This window comes from Canis aureus, chromosome 29 (genome assembly GCF_053574225.1).
Source record: "Canis aureus isolate CA01 chromosome 29, VMU_Caureus_v.1.0, whole genome shotgun sequence".
Lineage (NCBI taxonomy): Eukaryota > Metazoa > Chordata > Mammalia > Carnivora > Canidae > Canis > Canis aureus.
This window is the reverse complement of record NC_135639.1, coordinates 32,278,415-32,299,341: the sequence shown is the minus strand read 5'-3', so window position 1 is coordinate 32,299,341 and position 20,927 is coordinate 32,278,415. Positions and strand designations below refer to the sequence as shown.

The following is a 20,927-nucleotide window of genomic DNA, read 5'->3' as shown; positions in this document are numbered from 1 at the left end:
AAATTCTCAATGCAGGGGAGCCTGGATGGCTCAGGCGGTTAAACATCTGCCTTCAGCTCAGGTCTTGACCCTGGGGTCCTGGGATTAAGTCCCCACATCGGGCTCCTTGCTCAACAGGGAGTCTGCTTCTCCTTCTCCCTCTGCCCCCCACTCCCTCGCACATGCATGCTCTCTCTCAACTCTTAAAAACAAAGAAAATTCTCAATGCATACATTTAGTATTTTGACTTCTGAACCATGTTATGTATCAACTACTTTAAAATGTAACCATCTTTTGGTGTGTCTGGCATGGCTCAGTCAGTGCAGTGTGCAACCCTTGATCTCGGGGTTGTGAGTTCAAGCCCCACACTGGGTGTAGGACTTACTCAAAAATAAAACAAAATCTTAAAATGTAATCATCTTTTTAATGGGAATTTAAAGAACCAAGGAATTTGGCCTTCCGACTCTGAGACAGAGGAAGCTCATTTGGGGGCAAAACGGAATAGCCGCCCTGAAGAGCACCCCTAGATACAAAATGAACTCACTGCCCAGAGCATAGCCCTTTTGCAGCATGCAATAAAACAGCCCTGTGAGAAGTGAGCTGTGCATGGCCTAAAAAGGCTTTGACTCCGTGCAGGGCCAGTTGAGATGGGGAACATCAGGGGAATATAAACAGCATGAGACGGACATAAAGCAGTTCAGGTTTTACACAATCATGGCAACAAAGTGAGATTGATTCGGGACTGAATGAAGCTCTTTATATTGTTTCTACTTAAAAAGGAAATGTATTGACTACAGTCCTCCTCACAGATTTATCTTTCCTGACATCAAGCACATTCATAACCTATTTTAAATTCCAAGGAACAATGCTGGGGTTTAGGAAAGTGAATACCAGGGTGTTTTCACCAGAACGTTTGAGAGGCTGGGGAGAAGCTTCTCTGACTCTTAATTGCTCAGGAAACAGGCACAATGTAGATGTTTTTCTTATCAGTCATAACTTCAAGTTAGAATACCACTTATCCAGCAGGTCTGAACTTCAGAATGCATCTATCGTCAGAAGAGCCACTCTGGGGCCATCTTAGAGACCATGGGTGGTATCACTTTGGCCTTAGTCCTTTTGTAACCCTCTCCTTTCAAACACTACTGCGCCTTCTTGGGCTCAAGCCTTCTCTACCAGGACCAGAGAATGTCTTGTCTCCTGCCTCCAGGCGCCACCAAGCACTGACCTTCCCCACACCAGCGGGACCACATCCCATTGTGAACCCTTCAGGGGCTCCACATAGCTTTTAGGATTGCAGGGCCATACAATTTATCATCCAAACAGGGACACCTACGAGCAAAAGGGGGCATTATTACTAATGACATGGGGACAACCGACAAAGCCACGCTGGGAAACTGGAATATGAGGTCATCCTACTGTAGGATAGATAAATCCAATCCTTTTTTTAACACAGCTTGAATTCAGGACTCTCTTGAATTACCTTTCTAGCCTTTTTGATACTGATCATATCACAGGGTCCAGTCACAATGGACTGGCAAGTTACCCAGCATGCCTTGGGCCTTGCTACATCTGTGATTTGCTTATACATTTCCTTCTCCTGCCACCAACCCACAGATATCTATCCCCCATCAGTTCCATAACCCCCTCCCCCATCTATGTGGATCTAACTCCCACCCTTCCTTCAAAACCCAAGTCAATGGCACCATTTTTTACTGTACTCATTCAACAGAAATCTGACTGCTCACTCTGTGTTAGGTACATAGTGAACAAGACTGAAGATATTCAATCTCCAAAGAACTTTAATTCGTGGGCAGGGGAAAGTGAGGGTGTGTACAATTGTGATAACTGGTACTAAGGATGGACAGGGGGTGATATGCTGGCAAGTCTACTCTGTCATGATATAGACATACCTGGCCCCTACAAGGCTGTGAGCTCCTTGAGGACAAAGCCCAAGAGGCCCCATCTTACAGCCCTACTGAACCTACCACAGACCCTTGATTATAGCTGACACTCAACAAACATTTGCTGAGTAAAGAATTAATATTAAAGAAGCTTGCTTAGTTGGTCTGAAGATAGTTTCTTAATAAGCAGTTCTGAGTCCTCCATGAATCTGCATGGGATCAAAGGGGAACCTGAACTGCCAACAACCTTAGAGAAACACCCCAGGTCCTACAGCTGTGATTCTCATTCAACACTGATGCTGGAAGCAAACTGAAGTCACCTGACCTGGTTCAGTCCTATGCTGCTTCTCCAAAGGTCTCCTTTCAAACACTACTGTGCCTTCTTGGGCTCAAGCCTTCTCTACCAGGACCAGAGAATGTCTTGTCTGACTCATCAAGGTCACACAGCTAGTGACTGAACCACTGGAAAGATGACACATGAAACCTAGAATTTAACAACTGGAAAAAGACTAAAGGACTCATTGGAGCAGAGGGTATCTGGAGGAGGGAGGGGATCCTGCTAGCAGGAGTGGCCAGAGAGCTTTGGGGTGGGGCCCAGGGCTGGAAAGTGGTAGGGGGACCGCTTCTGTCAGCGAGGCCAGCAGGAAGAAAGGCACTGTGGGAGGTAGCTTGGCCAGGGAGGGCCTGTTAGGAACCAGGGTCACAACACGAGGCGAGAATCTTACCTGGTGATGTATATACCATCTAAGCCCAGGACACAGACACAGCTTTTCCATGTCTGACCTGACAGAGAAGCCTGAAGGAAGAGCAGTTGGGGATGAAGCAAGCAGGCTTTCCACAGGACTGCCCAAGCAGTGCCCCCTCAGGAGCCAGGGCCGTTCTGGCCAGCCTACTGGGATTCAGCAATGCTCAGCTGAAGCTGCTCGGAGAAGCTCAGGTGAAGGCCAAGGGTCCTGGGGCTTCTCCAAGTTTGTTTGTTGCGCTGCCCTGTGTGGCACCGGGCAGACCAGATTATACAGTAACCAGTAACAAAGGAGTCTGGCAAGCAGCACAGTAGTACCCAAGTTTACACGTGCAACATGGATACCCCTTTCTCAGACCGTTCCGATGCTGAGTAGTCCTAGTAATAATTTAATAAAGGCATTTTGAATGACACAATTCCCTGGACCTTGGTTATTTCCGTTACATGCAAAGAAACAGCCAAATTGGTTCTCAGCAGCCAGGGCCTGGGCCCCACCTGCCTGTCACCTGCTGTGGCTCATCTGTAGCCCTGGGCCACCCTGGCCTGCCACGCCACGCTGGAACTTTTCTTCCTGGCCTCCATCCACCATCACCACCATTCCAGCCTCTCAGGGCTCAGTAGGTGGGGGCCCAAACTACAAACATCCACTAAGGTACAACAACGTAAGTCCCTGAAGGTAAGAGACCAACCTGAGTTCTTTGGATGGACTCTCCGAATGGCCTTCCACTAGCCCTGTGCTCTGAGGTAAAAACATAACCAGGTCCCCAAAGGGCAAAGTTCCTCAATCTCAACACGCTGACATGTGGCATGTGATACTTTTTTGTTGTGGGCTGCCCTGTGCATTGTAAGAAGTTCAGGAGCACGCTGGCCCCCACCCGCCAGAGGCCAGTAGCATTCCTATACACTGTGACAACAGAAACGGTCTCTCCAGACGTTGCCCAATGGCCCATGGGGATAACACTGCCCTTTGGATTGGGTGGGCCTGGGTTGGAGCCCTGCCTTTCTGTGTCTTATTACCTCTGCTACTTTAGGTAGGTCACTTAGCCACGCTGAGCCTCAGTTCCTTCATCTTTAAAATGGGAGCAATAAAACAGCTACCTCATAGGGAGGCCCTGGCAGTTACCTAACATGAAATGTAAAGATTGCCCGGCACGGAAAGTGAATTTAACATTCAGTAAATGTTAGTGATTATGTATGGGCTTGGGAAATTCCTTTTAGTCAAACCTAGAGTGTAGTCTTCTATTTCTGGGGCTTCTGATCTTCCCCCTTCTTCCTCTGCCCTTTCCACCTGTTAAATGCCTTTGCTCTTAACCTTTGGTCTTAAGGAATCCTTCCTGCTGGTTCAAAGGCATCTGAGGTTAAAATGAAGGAAAGAACACACACACACACACACAGAGAACCTTTCAGATCCAACCCTGCCCAGACCAACTCACCAGACAAAGGTTTCCATTGTTGTCTAAAAACAAACTTTTCCACAGGGAGGCCTTAAAAGAGCCACAAGTCTCGAAGCCTCCAGACTCTTCTAGTTCTTACCCCACTCTGCCCAGATTCTGGCATATGCCTTCTCCTTGCTGGGTCTGTTTCCTAATCTGTGCAATGAGGAGCTCTAAGTAGCCCCCACTCCCATTCTCCAAGATGCCATCTGTGTCAGAGTGTTGTGTGTGGACACCAGCTGTCTCCACATTTCAAGTAAGTGCGTGAAGTGGGCAGAAGGGTCACAAAGACAAATCAGTATCTTTTGCCCTACGTCCCAAGAGACAGCAGAATATAGTATTTACAGAATATATTAGTGGGTATTTGTTGCCACTGGAGTCAGGTCTGAACAAAATGAAATCCAGCCAGACCACTGAGACCTTGAGCAAATTAATACTGTCGCCATATCTGTAAAATGGGATAATAATAGAGGCAGAAATGGTGTAAAGATTATGAGACAAACATCATGCAAGCACCTGGTACGGAGCTGGTATACACACCCATCTTTTCCTTTCTGGACTCTATTCGAAATTGTATAATAACTCCATGCCATCCTCCTCCTCCTCTGGAAAGTCTTTCCTTCTCTCCATTACCAGGGCTCTGCCCAAGTCCTCCTCTGCCAGGAAGCCTTCTCTGCATGGACTCTGTCTCTAAAGGTCCAAGGCCATAAGTTTCCCATAGACTGGGTTGGGGAGGGAAGGAGAGGAGGGGAAGAAGTTCCCTGCCCTGAGAATTTCCTTTCAGTGAATTCAGAAAGATTAACCCCTCCCCTGCTCTACCCCCAAAATGGAACACTGACCACAACATCTGTGTAGGCCTGGAGTTTACATACTCATTACGCCAGAGTCTCATAACCACCCTGAGATGGACAGGATGAGTCGGGACAGCATCCTCTCCCCCTACAACTCGGTCACCCAGAGTCCCTCCCACTGCTCACTGCCTACTCACTCCAGGAAGGCAAGGAAGATTATGTGGTTTCTCCTCCCACCCCCAAAGGGAGGGCCTTGCAAATCTCCAGTCCAGACCCTTTCTTTTGCCCCAAGTCTAGGACTTAATAACTCCATGGTCACCTCTGCTTCTTCCCCTGCCCTATTTCTCTCATCTTATCACCAAGACCAGTAGCGCTCTGTAATCAGGGCCTGCAGACAGCCAGCCCCACCCTCCCAAGCCCATTGCCTGGTTCCCATCACCTCATGACAAAGAACCTAGGCTGAACTCCCAGAAGCCTATTCTACACAGCAGGGCCAGATTCCTCTTCCCTCAATATACCGCTGCCATGCCACTCTCCTGTCCAACAACCCACCATGGCTTGGGAATCTAGTTCACCTACTCCAGCCCACCTGGTTTTGCCCTGTTCCCCTATGTGCCCCCTCGCCTCTCTCCTGGATGATCTCCTGGCTCCCTCCCTAGACCTTTGCCCATGTCACTCCCCTCTTTTGCCAAGTCCTCTGTTCCCCTCTTCCTCCTATCCTGTTGGCCCCTCCATGAGGACGCCTCCCCTGACCTCCATAGCCCACAGCAATCTCTAACTCCTCTGCACTTAGTCACCACTATGTAGTTAAAGGCCTGGTATCCTCTAGGTCTCATGCTGTCCCCATCGTGCCTGAGCTGAATGAACTTTACCTCATCACCAAACTGTAAATGGCCACCCAGCAACTTGGTCATTTTCCTTCCACCTCCAACCTCAGCCTGGCATTCATTTCACAAATACTCTTTGTCTTTGTCCTTGCTCCTGAAACCCTCCTACCCTTCAAGAAATCTTAAATGCCACCTGCTCTGTGAATCCTTTCCCAACCTCCCCACCATCTCCCTCACCCCCACAGAGGAATCTTCATCTCTCTACCTTAGGACCTCCTGGTTGTTCCCCAGACAATCTTCCCATTACTCCCACGTCCTCCCTGGATCCAGACTTTCCTTTCCTCACCCCTGGCTGGGCCTCCTACAATACCCTATACCAAGAAGATGCTCAATGAGTAGCTTTCACAATGAACTGAAAGAAACAGGATCTGCTCAATTCCCAAGCCAGTCTGGGTTCTTGGGTGGCCCCAAGCTCCGTACATCCAAACGACCTCTTACTGTTCTTCCACGATTGGATCTGGGCCCAGACTGAATCAAATGACCTCTTATCATTCTTCCAAAATTAGGCTTTCCTCTTTAATTACACCTTATCTAACCACACTCTATGTGGATTCTAATTACATAATTACTTCAAGCCTTGAGACTTAAGGAAAAGAAAGAAAGAAAGAAAGAAAGAAAGAAAGAAAGAAAGAAAGAAAGAAAGAGAGAAAGGAGTATGATTACACAGGTAAGTGAACACATCAAATACACATATTTCTATATACCATATGCCATTTTTCTGTTCATATACAATTTTGTAACCCAGAAAATAACCCTGGAGGTGTCTAAGTCACATTAAGGTAAAAATCTCACCAGGTAGGCACAGATGGAGAGTTTCGTGGAGAGCTAACCCAGAGATGGGCTTCGAAAGAGGCCTGAAATCAGTGGCCAGCCTGCCCCCTTCCCTTTCTGCGAAAGAGAAGGCTGCGTGGTTGGGCAAGGACAGTTTTGAAAGCATGCCCAGTCTGATCCACCTTCCAACCCAAATATCCACCTTCTTCGGAATCCAGGCACTCACTCACTGTCTTCCCCTTAGGGTGTGTGTGCCAATTCTCTCCCCAACTAGACTACATCCACCCCGCCATCCACCCTGCCAGCAGGGGCCCTGTCTCAGGGATCTTGGTATTCCCAAATCTCAATCCCTCCACAAACCAGTAGGGGCATCTAGCAGCGCCCCACCACCACCACCACCACCACGGCCTTAGACTCCCAGCCCTGTTAAAGTATTGACCTCTCAATACAAAGCCTTCTCATGCCACCTGCCTTTGTTCATGCTGGCACCCCTGTGTTTTATCAGGAACACTCTCCTCTGGTCCTCTTCCAGCCCCCTCCCACCTCCATGGTGGCCCTGGTATTTGCCCTAATGACTTAGTGTTTATCACACCTGGGCCCAAAAACCTTTTTATGTGCCTACCTCTCCCGTCATACCACTGGTCACCAAACTTTTCGATCATACCTTCCTGTTAATAAAATAGCTTTGAGCATATTTACTTTTAAGTTAATTATAAAATCTGTGCTACTATAAATAGGAAAGATACATTCTACTTATGTTTGAATTAAAGAATAAATAGAACTTTAACTGATGTTTTCTTCCTGCCACTCAATCGATCTCTTGAGAGCTCACCCACTGCTCCAGATTAGGAACAACGTGAGGACAGCAGGGGTGTTTTGTTCTCTTTATATTCCCAGAATCTGCTGCTACAGAAGCCAAAACTTAGTAAATGAATTAATTTGCTCACAGATAGTCAACCCTTTCTGTGGGCCAGGCACATGCTGGGCACTGGGACAGAATGTGGCCACTGTCATCGTGGATCCTACAGACTGGTGGAGGGGGATGCAGACAAACAATGATTTCCCAAACAAGTGTAACAAAGCAGTCGAGACAGATGCTATGAAAAATGATCTGTCCAGAACCACTGAATCATGAGAGCCTCAAACAGGAGGTTTTAACCTGGCCAGAGGATCAGAGAAGGGTTCCCCAGGGATATGGTGTTGCAGATGACATCTGAAGGATGAGCAGAGCTAACTAGGCAAAGAGAGGAAAGAATGCTCCAGACTAAGGAAACCATACAGGCCAAAGTCCGGAGCTGAGTGGAGAAGCATGAATGCCAGGAACTAACAAGCCAATAAAACAAAATGAATGAACAAGCCCCAAAAGGATAGCAAGTTCTCCTCCCCTTTACTCCTCCACTACTTACCAAAACAGACTCTAGCTTCCAACTTCTAAAGGAGTTGCTCAGTCCTAATACTGCTGGGCCTCTGGACCAAGCAGGCAGTGGGCTGTAGGCCTCCCAGGTGGTCTTGCCAGGAGTGAGGTCCCACACCCCTCCTAAGAAGCTGAAAAGCCCTAAGAAGGCTCTCCTTCTTAGGTAAAAAAAACATGCATGTTGCTATGGGCACCACCAATCAAAGGCTCCTGGGCAGTTTAATTTTTTAAAGAGAGTATTAAATATTTTACATCTCCTAACAGCACTGTTTCTTCCTTGCTACAATCGAAAGGATCACCCACAAAAATACCCTACAAGCTGGCCCAAGGAGGCGCATACCCTGCCCTCCAGGGTAACCTCTGGATTTCCTGGTTGCCAGGTGTATGTTCCTTGAGGGAGCAGCCTGGGGAATCCAGAACCATGGTCACAAAACCTCTTCTATACCAGAGCTCCTTCGACTCCAGGAAGGGAAAATTATTCATAACGATGCTTCAGGTGAGTGCTGAAATAGCCCACAACCTTAATAATTCAAGACAAAACCAAGACTGTAGATTGTAACGTAGGCTGGCGGGCTGCAAGGCCTCCCCCTGCGGCAGCTGTTTTGAAGAGAAGCCGTATCTTCTATCCGTGCTCAGGCATGACTAACATTTCCCAGTTCCTGGGGGACCTCGCCCCCTCACACCTGCCAGTCCTGGCTCACTAATGCACCATGCCCAACATAAAGGCCCCACAAAGCAAATACACAACTGTCCTAGAAGGCCTGAGACTGTCTTGGCCCAGGCTCACGGGGCTGGCAACCTGACTGTCAGCAGCCGGCACCCAACCCTGCTTCGGCCCTCAGGCCTCCGGAGTCCAGCTTTCTCTAGCTACTCTATTTTCTGTCCCTGGTGGGGTTTTTCTTTCTTTGGAGACTCTATTCATTGTGTCCTGCTTAGAGCGGCCCAGTTCCCACTTTGCCTTGGCTTCTCTATCCAGATCCCTGGCCTGCTCTCAAGCCCACTGCCTAGGCCCCTGGGGCAGTGACAGATCTCCCAACTCCAGTTCGGGCCTGTCTCACCTCCCCACCCCCCATCCCTCCTCACCTCCCGCACCAGCTGCGGTATCCTCTCCCATGGCCAGCTTTCTATGTGTACAGCCTATAAAAAGAGGCACAGGCACAGAACAGCCAATAGTGTATATGTTACAGCAGCCTGGGAAAGACTCCTGAACATCGACATAACATGAAAATGTTTACCCTGTCCCCCTCAAGTTCACATAAATAGCTAAAACCCCTGACCATCATTCTGTGCTCACAGGAAACAGTCACCCAGGCCTGGATCTGCCCCCAAGAAAGACAAACTAAATGGAGAAGCGAAATCTGCGAATGAATTACCCATTTACATGTCACACTAAGAAACTGCTCATAGGCTGCCAGGTTCCGCAGAAATTTCAGGCAACAAGAGAAACTATTTGGATTTCAAAAGATATGTCCTAGTGACCCTACTGGGAAGCCAACTCAAAGGTTGGCCTACAGGCTAATGTTAATAATCAATGCACAAGGCATTATATAAATGAGTAATGAGTTTGTGCACAGACACGTGGGCAATTCCGGGATCTTCTAAGCACCCATGCCTGTTGCAGCTGCTCCGAGCTAGCACATCATCCATGAATGCTGGAAAGTGACGACCCAAACGAGAACGAGATTGGCAAAGCCAGTTAGAGGTTAACGCGCAAGTGCTCAATCCTCCGGATCATGGGTCCTCAGGCTGCATGGTTATGGCATGATGGGAATCCAGGTCGCCAGGAGTGGCCTCCACCAGTTCAGCCCCCTGGCCACCATCAGCAGACACCTGATTCAGGTCTGTCCCTGGCCCTACTCCAGAACCTGCCCTGTGTGCCTCACTTGGCTGAAGCAAGATGCCGTATCAGTTACATGCATCTCCAAGGCCGCCACTGCCCCCCCTACACCCACAAACACACACACACACACACACACACACACACACACACACACACGTTGTCAAACCAGAACCTTCCTACTTCAAAACCTGCGACAAACTGCCAAATGCCTGAAGGGGAAGACAAGAGCCCTGCACTCTCAGTGTTAAGGAGGAAAAAAGTCCAGGAGGGTGGGGGCCATGTCTACACATTGAGCAACACTTGTTCAAAAGATGAAATGCACCCATCGCTATTAAAGCACTTCTTCAATTAAAGTTCCATGTGCAAGCAGGGATTCACCTATCAAATGGGGCACCCTCCTGGCCCAGGGGCTAACAGCAGAGCTCTCTTCCTCCTCAAAACAGGGCACCTCGAGTGCATCACGCCCCACCAGGTGGACCTGCTTGCAAGGCTGAGCAAATCATCGAGCAACAGAAACCTCAAAGAAAAGCCTAGGATCCAACCACCAAAGTACCCAGGATCTGGGTCGGACCACCCATAATCCTGTGCGGTAGGTACCATTATTTCCTCCAGTTGACAGGTGAAGCCTGTGAGGCACAGTGGAGTATAACCTGCTCTAGGAAGCAGCAGGTGCAGGATTTGGACCCAAGCAGCCTGAGCAGAGACCATATTCTCGGTCACTCTGCTCCCCGCCTCACTTCCAAGCAAGAAGAGCCAAGCTCCATGAGAAGAGATCTGTTCCAGCTCGGGACCATCCAGTGACATGACCTTAAACAAATGGCTTTTCTCTGCACCAGCTGCCTCCACTGTGAAACAAGGCTAATCCCAGATGCCCGGTCTAGGAACACAGAAGCTTAGCTCCCTAGTCCAGCGCAGGCTGCCTAAGAGAACTTCCTGAGATGACAGGAACTTGTGTCTATGAGCACTGGAAATGTGGATGGTGTGACCAAGAGACCGAATTTTAAACTGTATTTCAGGTCACCTGGGTGGCTCAATCGGTTAAGCATCTGCGTTTGGCTCAGGTCAAGATCCCAGGGTCCCTGGATGGAGCCCCCTCAGCAGGGGACTCTTGCCTCTTCTTTTCCATCTGCCTCTCCCCCTGCTCATGTTCTCACTTGCTGTCTCTCTCAAATAAATAAATAAAATATTTTAAAAAGACAAACTGTATTTCACTTCAACTAATTTAAAATGAATATGGCTAGTGTCTACCACACTAGAAAGCTCAGCTCTAGTGTATAAATTCTAGGATAGCAAGTGCCAAGTCTCTTTGCTCACTGCTATATTCCCAGAGCCCAGCACAGACCCTGGTGTATGGTTGGTGCTCAGTAATTATTTGTTGAACAAATCAAAAGCAAAGGACTTTTCAGATGCTCTAATGAGACGGCATCTCCCACTCCGGGATTGATTTCCCAGGCTCGCTGGCCAATGGACATCTAACCTCAGCTTGACTAGGAGCTTGGGGCCTCCCAAATGCAGTACAGCAGGGAATGGCTCTCACGATGAAAAGTGCTTCTATGAAGCCAAATTTATCTCCCTGAAGTTACTACTTACTAGTTTTGGCACATTAGCTCACAGGTTTAGGAAAACCAAAATAAATTATGAAAAGGCACTTAAACATTTGTAAACACTATAAACACAGGATTATATCTACAATTCACTTAGTTAAGATGAATCTGATCTTAACTTGTAACAGTATGAGGCTAGTTAAACAAATACATGACTGTGACCTGTTTAGGGGAGACAATCCTCTAATGTCAGGGCTGTGGTACAGAACCACCATCTCTGCTGACTTTACCATCAAGTCATTTGAGATGTGAGCCCCCAGCTCTGTAAGTGAGCCAAGGAGTATGCAAGCTGGACTCCCAAGGAGCAAGGCCTCTGTTCTCCAGCAGGGTCTGGGGAATCTGGCAGAGCAACTCCCGTTTTCATATTTCCTTGTGGAAAAGCCTACTACCATTAACCATATACCTCCTATGTACCAAGGGCTATGTCAGACGCAAAGATACAAAGATGACAGCAATGTGGCCCTCACATGGAGCCTGCCGTCTGGAGAGGTCAAATCTGCAGAGTACTGACTGTGCAAGGCACAGAACTACAATCAGGAGAAAGACAGACAAGCCACAGTCATTCAGTGTGACAAATGCCCTAACTGACCTCACTCCCTTAGAAGAGACACCCAGAAGAATCCTAGCACCAGGCCTTGACACCACAGGTATTTATGGCAGTGAACTGAATCAAATCTTGACCAAGAGCTCATTTTAAGGCTGGGGAAACCGAGATCTAGATAGGTTAAGTGACTTTTCAAGGTGACCCAGGTCATGAGTGATGGGGCTGGAGATAGCACCTGAGCTTTGTCACTCTCCAGCCCAACAGCCTACAACGCTGCCTCACTGTGGTTATCCTACACCACACAGGCAGCAGGGCAGGTTCCGCTGCCTGTTACTACGTCTATCTCAGAATAAACAATGGATTTATTTTTGTAAGACTGTATGCTTGGGACTCTCTTGAAATCTCATGACTAACTGTATGAATGCCATCTTAGAAACATGTGAACATGTGTTTCTCCAAAATATACACTACATCTATCAGGTAACAATTAAAGGGTTTGGATAAAGAGATGAAACTTCTGGTCAAATCAGAAGCTTAAACACCCGTATTTATCCTTACTCTCTCCTAGAACCCCACTGAAAGGACAGGAGAAAGCTTTGATTTTTTGATGGAAAGAAGACAAGGGCAGATGAGATCTAGCAACAAAACTCTGGAAGACAGACCGCTGACTGCCCTGCAGTAGCTGATTCAGGTTTCTGCTCTGCTAAGTGCAAGCAGGGAAGGAAAACACTAAACAAGTGGGGGCTTAAGCCACAGACACAGAAGAAGCCTCAGGAATTGGAGGCACCAAGGGCTAAGAGGCAACGGGACAGGGGCTAAAAAGAGAGTCTGCTAAAAGTTTGTTGAATGAGCCACTGCAGCTCAGGGAAAAGAAGGCAGAGATGCACTGTTTAGGCAAACTACCGGGGCGACTCTTGATTCAGACACAGTGGAGGGAGGGACACAGCAGAGATAAGAAGGGAGAGCAGGGGGCAACCTCAGGAAAGAGCCCAGTGAAAATCTGCATACCAAATGGGGTACCCAGCCTCTTTCCCCATCAAGGCTCCCAGAATGCAAGGCATCGAGCTATTATACCCCCAGGCCACATTTTTCTCCATGAAAACCCAACACCCCAGAGAAAAGATGTATAGGCACTGATGTTTAAAGTAGGCTCTCGGGCAGCCCCGGTGGTGCAGCAGTTTAGCGCCGCCTGCAGCCCAGGGTGTGATTCTGGAGACCCTGGATGGAGTCCCACGTCAGGCTTTCTGCATAGAGCCTGCTTCTCCTTCTGCCTGTGTCTCTGCCTCTCATTCTCTCTCTGTGTCTCTATAAATAAATAAATAAAATCTTTTAAAAAATAAAACATAAAGTAGGCTCTCTCCTGGACCCCTACAATGAAATCAAGCCCTCTTCTTTGTCACACAAATGACCAATCGGCACTCTTAAAATATAAATGGACAGTCAAGAAAGAATCAGTGGAAGAACACCTCCAATGGGAAATTCAGTAACCGAAACAAGCCAAAAAAGGGGCTGGGAGGAAAGAAAGACAAAGCAGAAAACAGCAGAAAAACACCAAAAACAAAAACAAAAACCTAACCTAAGTGAACTTACTGCACCCATGAAACAAGAACAAGATACTATTAAAAAAAAAAAAAAAAAGTGAGCTTCAAACTAGGGAGTTCTAGAAAGTAAACATGTAAGCATGTTTCATGCAAAACCATGAAAACATAAATTTGAAAATTCAAAAGGGCTAAGAATGAAGCTGAAGAGGTCTCTCAAAAAGTAAAACAAAAATAAAATGAAAAACAAGAAATAAATGACTTTAAAATTATAAACTGGGGGAGCCTGGCTGGCTCAGTTGGTAGAGCATGTAACGCTCATCTTAGGGTTCTAAGTTCAAGCCCCATGTTGAGTGTAGAGATAACTTTAAAAATATATATTTAAGGGACGCCTGGGTGGCTCAGCAGTTGAGTGCTTGCCTTCGGCCCAGGACATGATCCTGGAGGCCAGGGATCCAGTCCCGCATCGGGCTCCCTGCCTGGAGCCTGCTTCTCCTTCTGCCTGTGTCTCTGCCTCTCTCTCTCTGGGTCTCTCATGAATAAATAAATAAAATCTTTAAAAAATAATAAAATAAGAGCAGAAGAGGGAGAAAGAAGTGAGGCAGAGGAAGATGAGAGACTATGTGAGAAGTCAGAGTGATGCAATGGGATGGAATTCAACAAGCCTTTGGCAGCTCTGATGGCAGAGGAAGGGGGCCAGGAGCCAGGGAATGCAAGCAGTCTCTAGAAGCTAGAAGATGCAAACATGGAAAAAGACTCTTCCGAGAAGGGAATACAGCCCTGCTACCACCTTCAGTTTAGTCCAGTGAGAACCTTTTCTGACTTCTAACCTACATAACCAAAATATGAATGTATTTTGCTTCAAGCCACTATGCTGGTGGTAATTTGTTACTGCAGCAATAGAAAATCTCATTCAGTGACTGACTCTGGGGAGTAATCCCTGGAATGAGAAGGGGTGACACAGCGTTTCTTTATAAGCCTTGCAGTGTTACTTGACTTTTAAAAGTATAGACACACGCATATATATACTTATGTGTGTGTGTGTACATATATATATAAATACACTTTTAAGAGTATATATCCACACGCATATATAGACATATATATATATATAAATAAAGACTTTGATGTAAATTAAAATTGAATTTAAAAAGACATAAAACACAGATTCTATCTTGCCAGGTCTCACAATCTGGTAGAAAAGAGAGACAGGGAACCAGCTACTGGTGAACATAGAAAGAAAAGCACCTCTTTCATATGTGAGGAGGGTCTGAAAGGAGAAGGAGGAGTCACCCAAGCAAAGCAGAAAAAGGCCTGGTGGTGAGGGAACAAGCCCTGGTGGGAGGGAGAACCTAGTCTTTAGGGACGTGGATGAGGTCTTAGCAACTGGGATATTCAGTGGTTCTGGAAGAGCTGGCGGCAGTGGGCAGCTCTCCACACCACCAGGTCTGATGCCTGCCCCACTGCTGGCTTCTCCAGCTGGGGTTTGGGACCTGCTGTGCATAATTAAAGTGGACATGGACAACTGAAAGCCCAATATAAACACAACATTTTCCTGGATCATCACTTGTACTCAATAGTAACGCACATATTTTTTTTAAGATTTATTCATTTGAGGGCAGCCCGGGTGGCTCAGTGGTTTAGCACCGCCTAAGGCCGGATCCTGGAGACCTGGGATCGAGTCCCACATCGGGCTCCCTGCATGGAGCCTGCTTCTCCCTCTGCCTGTGTCTCTGCCTCTCTCTCTCCCTCTCTGTGTGTCTGTCATGAATAAATAAATAAAATCTTTAAAAAAAAAAAAGATTTATTCATTTGAGAGAGAGAGAGCACTAGCAAGGAGAGGGGCAGAAGGAGAGGGAGAAGCAGACTCCCCACTAAGTGGGTGGCTGGAATGGGGCTCCATCCCAGGACCTCAAGATCACAGCCTGAGCCGAAGTCAATGCTTAACTGAAAGAGCCACCCAGGCACCCCAACAGTAAAGCATTTCAAATACCTTTATACTAAACCCAGCACTGACATATTATAGAGTAGAATACAAAACTCATGTGAATTTTTAACATATTAACTAGAGATTTCAAGGTGACTACTTGCTTGCAAAGCCAGCTGTAGATGCTAAACTACCTGCTGACTACTGAGCACCAAGACTCAATCTTCTCTGTAATTAATCTGAGTCAGAAGAAAATTTTAAAGCACTACAACATGCATGCATCCATCAAAGCACCTGGGACTTCACACCTGCAACCTGTGGGTGGATACCTACCCTCCTTGTGCCTAACCTGGGTCCCAACCGAAATGAATCAGAAAGTTGAGAAACACCTCATTCTTTTCCAAAGCGATCTGGATCTTTACACTGACAGTTGGGTTAGCCCAGTTTAGGAAAACAAAGAAAAACCATCACAATGAATTCTTAAATGTACCCTCTTGGTCCTAAGCCAACCCCCCTCTTGGACTCTAAGCATTACGAGAATGCAGACAAGAGCCCCAGCTTCACCATCAGCACCGCGAACTTTTACAGTACAGACTTCTATTGGAGAATACATCGCAGACACTCTTTCCATGGAAGGAAGTCAAGAAATAGGGCACATCTCTTGGGAGAGGGTGTCCCTTGTGTCCACAATACAGGGGTGGAAACTTTTTCTATTGTTGTAACTGTTTTTGTTATAAAAACAATAATATCCACATGACAGTGAGCTGGGAAATTTCTTTTTCTTTTTTTTTTTTTTTGGAAATTTCTTTTTCTATAAAGAGCTATTACCAACCCCAGAAGAAAAGGGGCCGGGGGGGTGGGGAGCAGAATCAATGGAGGGCCACACATAAAGAAGTAAAAAGCAATTTAATTGGGTTAGGGTTGTTTGTTTTGTGTGTGAAACACATAACCACACATCGAAAGAGAGTGAACTCAACTGACTGTAAATTAAGAACAGAGAAGATTAAATTTTAATAACAGTAAATACATTAAAATACATTACAAAAAAATACATTACAAAGCTCTATTATTGAAAGTAAAGAAAGAAGGGGGGGAGGAAGGTAAGAAGAAAGAGAAGAGCAGGAGAGAGAAAGAAATGTAGAGAGGAGGAAGCCATGGGAAAGCAAGAATGGGAAGACGGGAGATACACAGACACGCATGCCTCTCCATGTACAAAAAGAGGGAACAACTCAAGGAATCCACAGACACTTCCGAGGCATGAAAAAAACATCCAGCCAAAGGAAACTACATCATACAGGCCAGCTGTTGGCTTGGGCTATAGACTTCAAAGTATTAGCACCTTTCATCCTTGCCTTTGAATGGTTACTGATCAGGTTAACCACTGTTCACAGCTCCTTAATTGCTCATTGAAACATTCCCAGGCTTTAGCTCTGTCCCAGGCCTGAAGCTCCCCGCAGGTGAGCTACAGCTCAGTGAATCAGCCACCTCCTGAATCAGCTACCTCCAAGCCTGCCCTTTGAAGAGAGGATGGGAAGCAGGGTCCCATAAAACATGCAAAATACCGATGACAGAGGAGAAAACACTGCTTGAGTTGAAAATAAATACCACAGAGAACTTTCTTTCATGTTGCATTTACAAAACAAAACAAAACAAAACAAAACAAAAAAAAACCTGGGACTTCAGCATAACTGGGTCTCACCTCAGTATTCTCCTGCATCACCAGCAGCACACCTGACTTCCCGCATGTTCAGGTTCCATGTACCCCAGTGGCTCCAAAGGCCTCAGCTCAGCTGACCCTAAAACAAAGCAGCCTCTCCCACACTCAGCGGTTGGAGGGTCAACGGGAGAGGTCTTAAGGAGACCCCACATCAGCCCCAGCCCCGACAGGCCTCTCGGTCCACCCACTCCATCCTCTAAGTCAAGCCTCTCCTCTCTTCCTTCACTCCAAGAGCTGCCGAAACCTGATTTCACCGCTGGCAGAGCCCCATTTCAGCTCCATCCCTCCCTCCTCCAAGTTTGGAGGCTGTGTTTTCCCCTTCTCCACCTGACCTGCCTCCAATCTCTCCCTTCCTCAGCCCCATTTCCTCCTCACTTTCTCTATCCCATTTTAGAATCTCATCAGAGGAGGAGGGAATAAGAACTACATCTAGAACACAGGACCTAGAAACTCCCCGCCTGGCCTCCTGCCCCAGCTGTGCATCTTGCTACCTGTGTGACTTTGGACAAATCACCAAACTTCCCCAATCCCTCAAATTCCTCAGTGGGGGGAGGGGAATGTGAAACCTGGCAATCAGGGTTTTCTTCCAAGGCTCATACTCTAAATCCCTGAACATTCACCTGTATAATCATAAATAAAGAAGGGAGTTAAACATACACAGGAAGACAGAATGGATTCTAGAGGCTCCTTTTCCTTAGCATCCTGCCAATTCAAGTCTCCCCAGCCCACCGCACCTCAGAAGGTCTGTGCCTCCCACTCCAGGCCATTCTGGCTCTGAATTATGGACGTACAGTAAATCCTCATAAATCATACTAATCAAAGAAAAGGTACGTCTGAAGTCACCAGAAGCCCGAGTCCTGGAATACTTCTTTCATGCCATTGAGCAGTACTACGAATTTAACATCGTTTAACAAACAAAACAATCTTAAAATGCTCTTACAAACTGGACTTGTGAATCCAAGAACAGTAACGCTGTCAGGAACCCTCCAGAGCCTTCCACCTTTTTTCCAACAAGCACACAGACCAGAGAGTAGAAGCCACTATCCCAAAGCAGGTTGGTGGCCCTGGCTCAAAGCCAGCTGTCCTATCTTTGGTCCAGAGCTCCTCCACCAAAGTTTTTTGGGACCATCCATTTCCTTTTACAGACAGATTAAATCCCAAATGACTAGTGAGTGCCCTCTACAGCAAATCTATTTCCATGTCCAGAGAAGGGTCCAGAGCTAAGTTTGGATGACCAGACCAATGTGGCCTAATAAAAGCCTTCTTTCCTGAACCCTGCCTATTCATGCTCTGCAAAGAAAACCCCAGACTCCACTATCTATATGGAACCCTATTTTAAGGAGGCTGAACAGTTCTTTGTTCTGCCAGTAAGAAGCATCTGCTCATCCCTTCCCAGAACTCCAACCTCACTACCTCCCCCCTCCCCCATTATTCCCAATCCCTTCAAAAAAGTTCACAGAAACTCTCCAACTACCATGAAAGAGAACAGGTAAAAGACAGGGCCAACAGGGGGTGGGGTCGAAGGGAAAATGACAATACCCTCCATATCTTTGCCCTATAGGGTAGAAAGCATTTCTTTTCAGTTGTATACTCCATGAGGGGAAGTCACCAGAGACAACTCAACTCTGGGCCCTCCAGCTGAGAAATGAGCTCTCCACGACCCCAGAACTACCCCCTTTGCTAACCGTCCACTCTAAAGTGCCCAGAGCAAAAGTGCCAACAGACCCACCCTTCTTTGCCATCCCCTCAGGCCAAGAGCCTGAGACAGCAGAGCCTGGCTGGCAAGGAGCTATTTAAGGCAGCATCAAGAGGGTGGGGCAGAAAATTGCTGGCAGCATCCTCTTCCTCCACCCCTCCCTCAAGCTCGCTCACACACACACACACACACACACACACACACCTCTCAGTGGGTAGACAGCCATCTATCTCACCTGTGTCTCTAAGGGCTGTAGATCTGGAGTCTCCAAATGTCCAGCATGTGCTTTTTGTCATTGAGGCTGCTGTCCCCATCTGCTGCCCACCCCACTTTTAAACCATCCCCTTCTCTTCAATCACCACCAAGCTGCCTTTCCAATCAAAACAAATAAATAAATAAACTGAATCTAAATAGAGGAACTTGAAAACCAAGGAGAGTGGAGACAGACAAGCCATCCCTGGCCTTCACTTATGAGAGGAAAAAGGATGCGAAGGTTTGGGGGGGGGGTGATGTCAGAGGCCTGACTGCCAGATAGGTTCCATGATATCTCTAAATGAACCTCCCTCCTATTGGCAGTGAAATCAATTCTGGCAATTTCAGCAGGTCGGCCCTGTGACAACAGGAGCATCCCAGCGCTCATTTTAAAACAAAAATCCAAAGGTTCAACCAGAACATGCTGGGCAAACCCAAGGTCTGGATAAAAGAAGCCACACTCAGTGGGATCCCTTCTGCTTTTATGTAGCAATGTAATAGCGTAATAAATTCTGTCTGCCCAAAGGAAGCATGCGCTGGTGAATTTCAAAGCCATCTTACAGCAGCGGATACAGGGGAGATGCAGGATTCGACAGTACATTCCCCCATGGAAGGTACACAATGACTTCAAGCCTCATCCCCCAATCTTGAATGGCGCTACCGCTCATCAAGGAAGCCACATCGGAAAGCAGCCAGGTGGGCGCCAGGGATGGCCCGGGAATTCGGGGAAAGGAGTTGCTTTTCCGTCCCTGTCGGTGGCGAGCTGCCTAGCAAGATGCCCGTCACTCCGGGGGACGAAGCGGCTCGGGCGGATGGCACCGAGTCCCCGGACCCACACACCCCCGCTCCTTCAGGCGGGTCGTAGGCCAGACGGATCGTCCTGGCGCACCTCCTGCCGCCCTCCGGTCCGGGGGATGCCGATGAATGAACACACCTGGACGCCTCCATCCTGCCGCTCGCTCCCGGCTTCTTCCTCTGGCTGCTGCAGAGGAGCCCCTCCTCGGTAGTTTCACTTTACAGCGCAGACCTACCCGGGCTTTGATGTCTCCTCCACCCACCCATACTGCAGCCAGCCTGAAGCAGGCGGACGTTGTCTCCTAGCAGTGGCCATGATCGTACGAACCCCCACCCACCGAAAATAAAACAAAACCTGAATCCCGGGGACCCCCCCCCCGCACCCTGGGGAACTTTCCTGGAGAGACAGGGGGTCCACCGCGTAGGAAGGAAGGTCCGGCCGAGGGGGAACCACGGCTCTCCCCGTGACCGCGGAGGATGCTCTGGGGGAGGGCGTCCCCCAAGTCCTTCCAACAGCTGGCCCTTTAAACGCGCCTCCTCCGAGCTCCGAGCTCCGAGCGCGGAACAAAGGCGCCGCCCGCGGGGGCCGGGCCGCCGCACGCCCCCCGCGCCGTGGCCGCCGATCGGGCGAGCGCGGGCGGGCGAGCGGGCGGCTGGCGCGGGCTTACCTTGCGGGTCTCCGGGCGGGCGGGCGGCGCGCGTCCTGCCCCACTCGCACTACACGCCGCAGCTGGCCCCGCGCTGTTTTTCTGGGACTCGGCGCTGACTTCACCGACACTCCGCGGCCGGCCAATGGGCTGCGGCGGCCGCCCCCTCATTAGCATGCGTCTGGAACCCTCCACTCCGGCGGCGCCCGGGCGGGGGGCGGGGCCGGGCCGGGGCGGGGCCGGGGCGGGGCCGGGGGCGGGGCCGGGCCGGCCGTGACAGGAAGGGGCGTGTGCGCCAGTGGGAGGCGGGGAAGCGCCCGGCCGCCCGGCCCCGCGGCGTCGTGAGCGGAGGGCGCGGGCCCGCGGATGCTCGGTGACTCTTCCTGTCCTGGCCCGCGGCCGGCGAGCCCCGAGGCTGGCCCCGCGAGCCCTCTGCCCCTCCGAGGGCT

The 20,927-nt window shown here is 48.6% G+C and overlaps 1 protein-coding gene across 50 annotated transcripts in view; it reads right to left on the bottom strand.

Annotated features, from left to right (window-relative positions):
• Window positions 1-20,654, bottom strand: part of SORBS1 (sorbin and SH3 domain containing 1) — a 228,098-nt gene extending 207,444 nt beyond the window's left edge. For 15 of the 50 annotated variants that reach the window (XM_077878281.1, XM_077878284.1, XM_077878285.1 and 12 more), the window contains exon 1: window positions 20,500-20,651. The gene's annotated coding sequence lies outside the window, so the exon portion shown is untranslated. Of the gene's footprint in view, window positions 1-20,499 lie in introns of all 50 variants that reach the window. The other 35 variants (XM_077878274.1, XM_077878277.1, XM_077878278.1 and 32 more) reach the window with 5 other exon arrangements.
• Window positions 20,655-20,927: the final 273 nt, after the last annotated feature.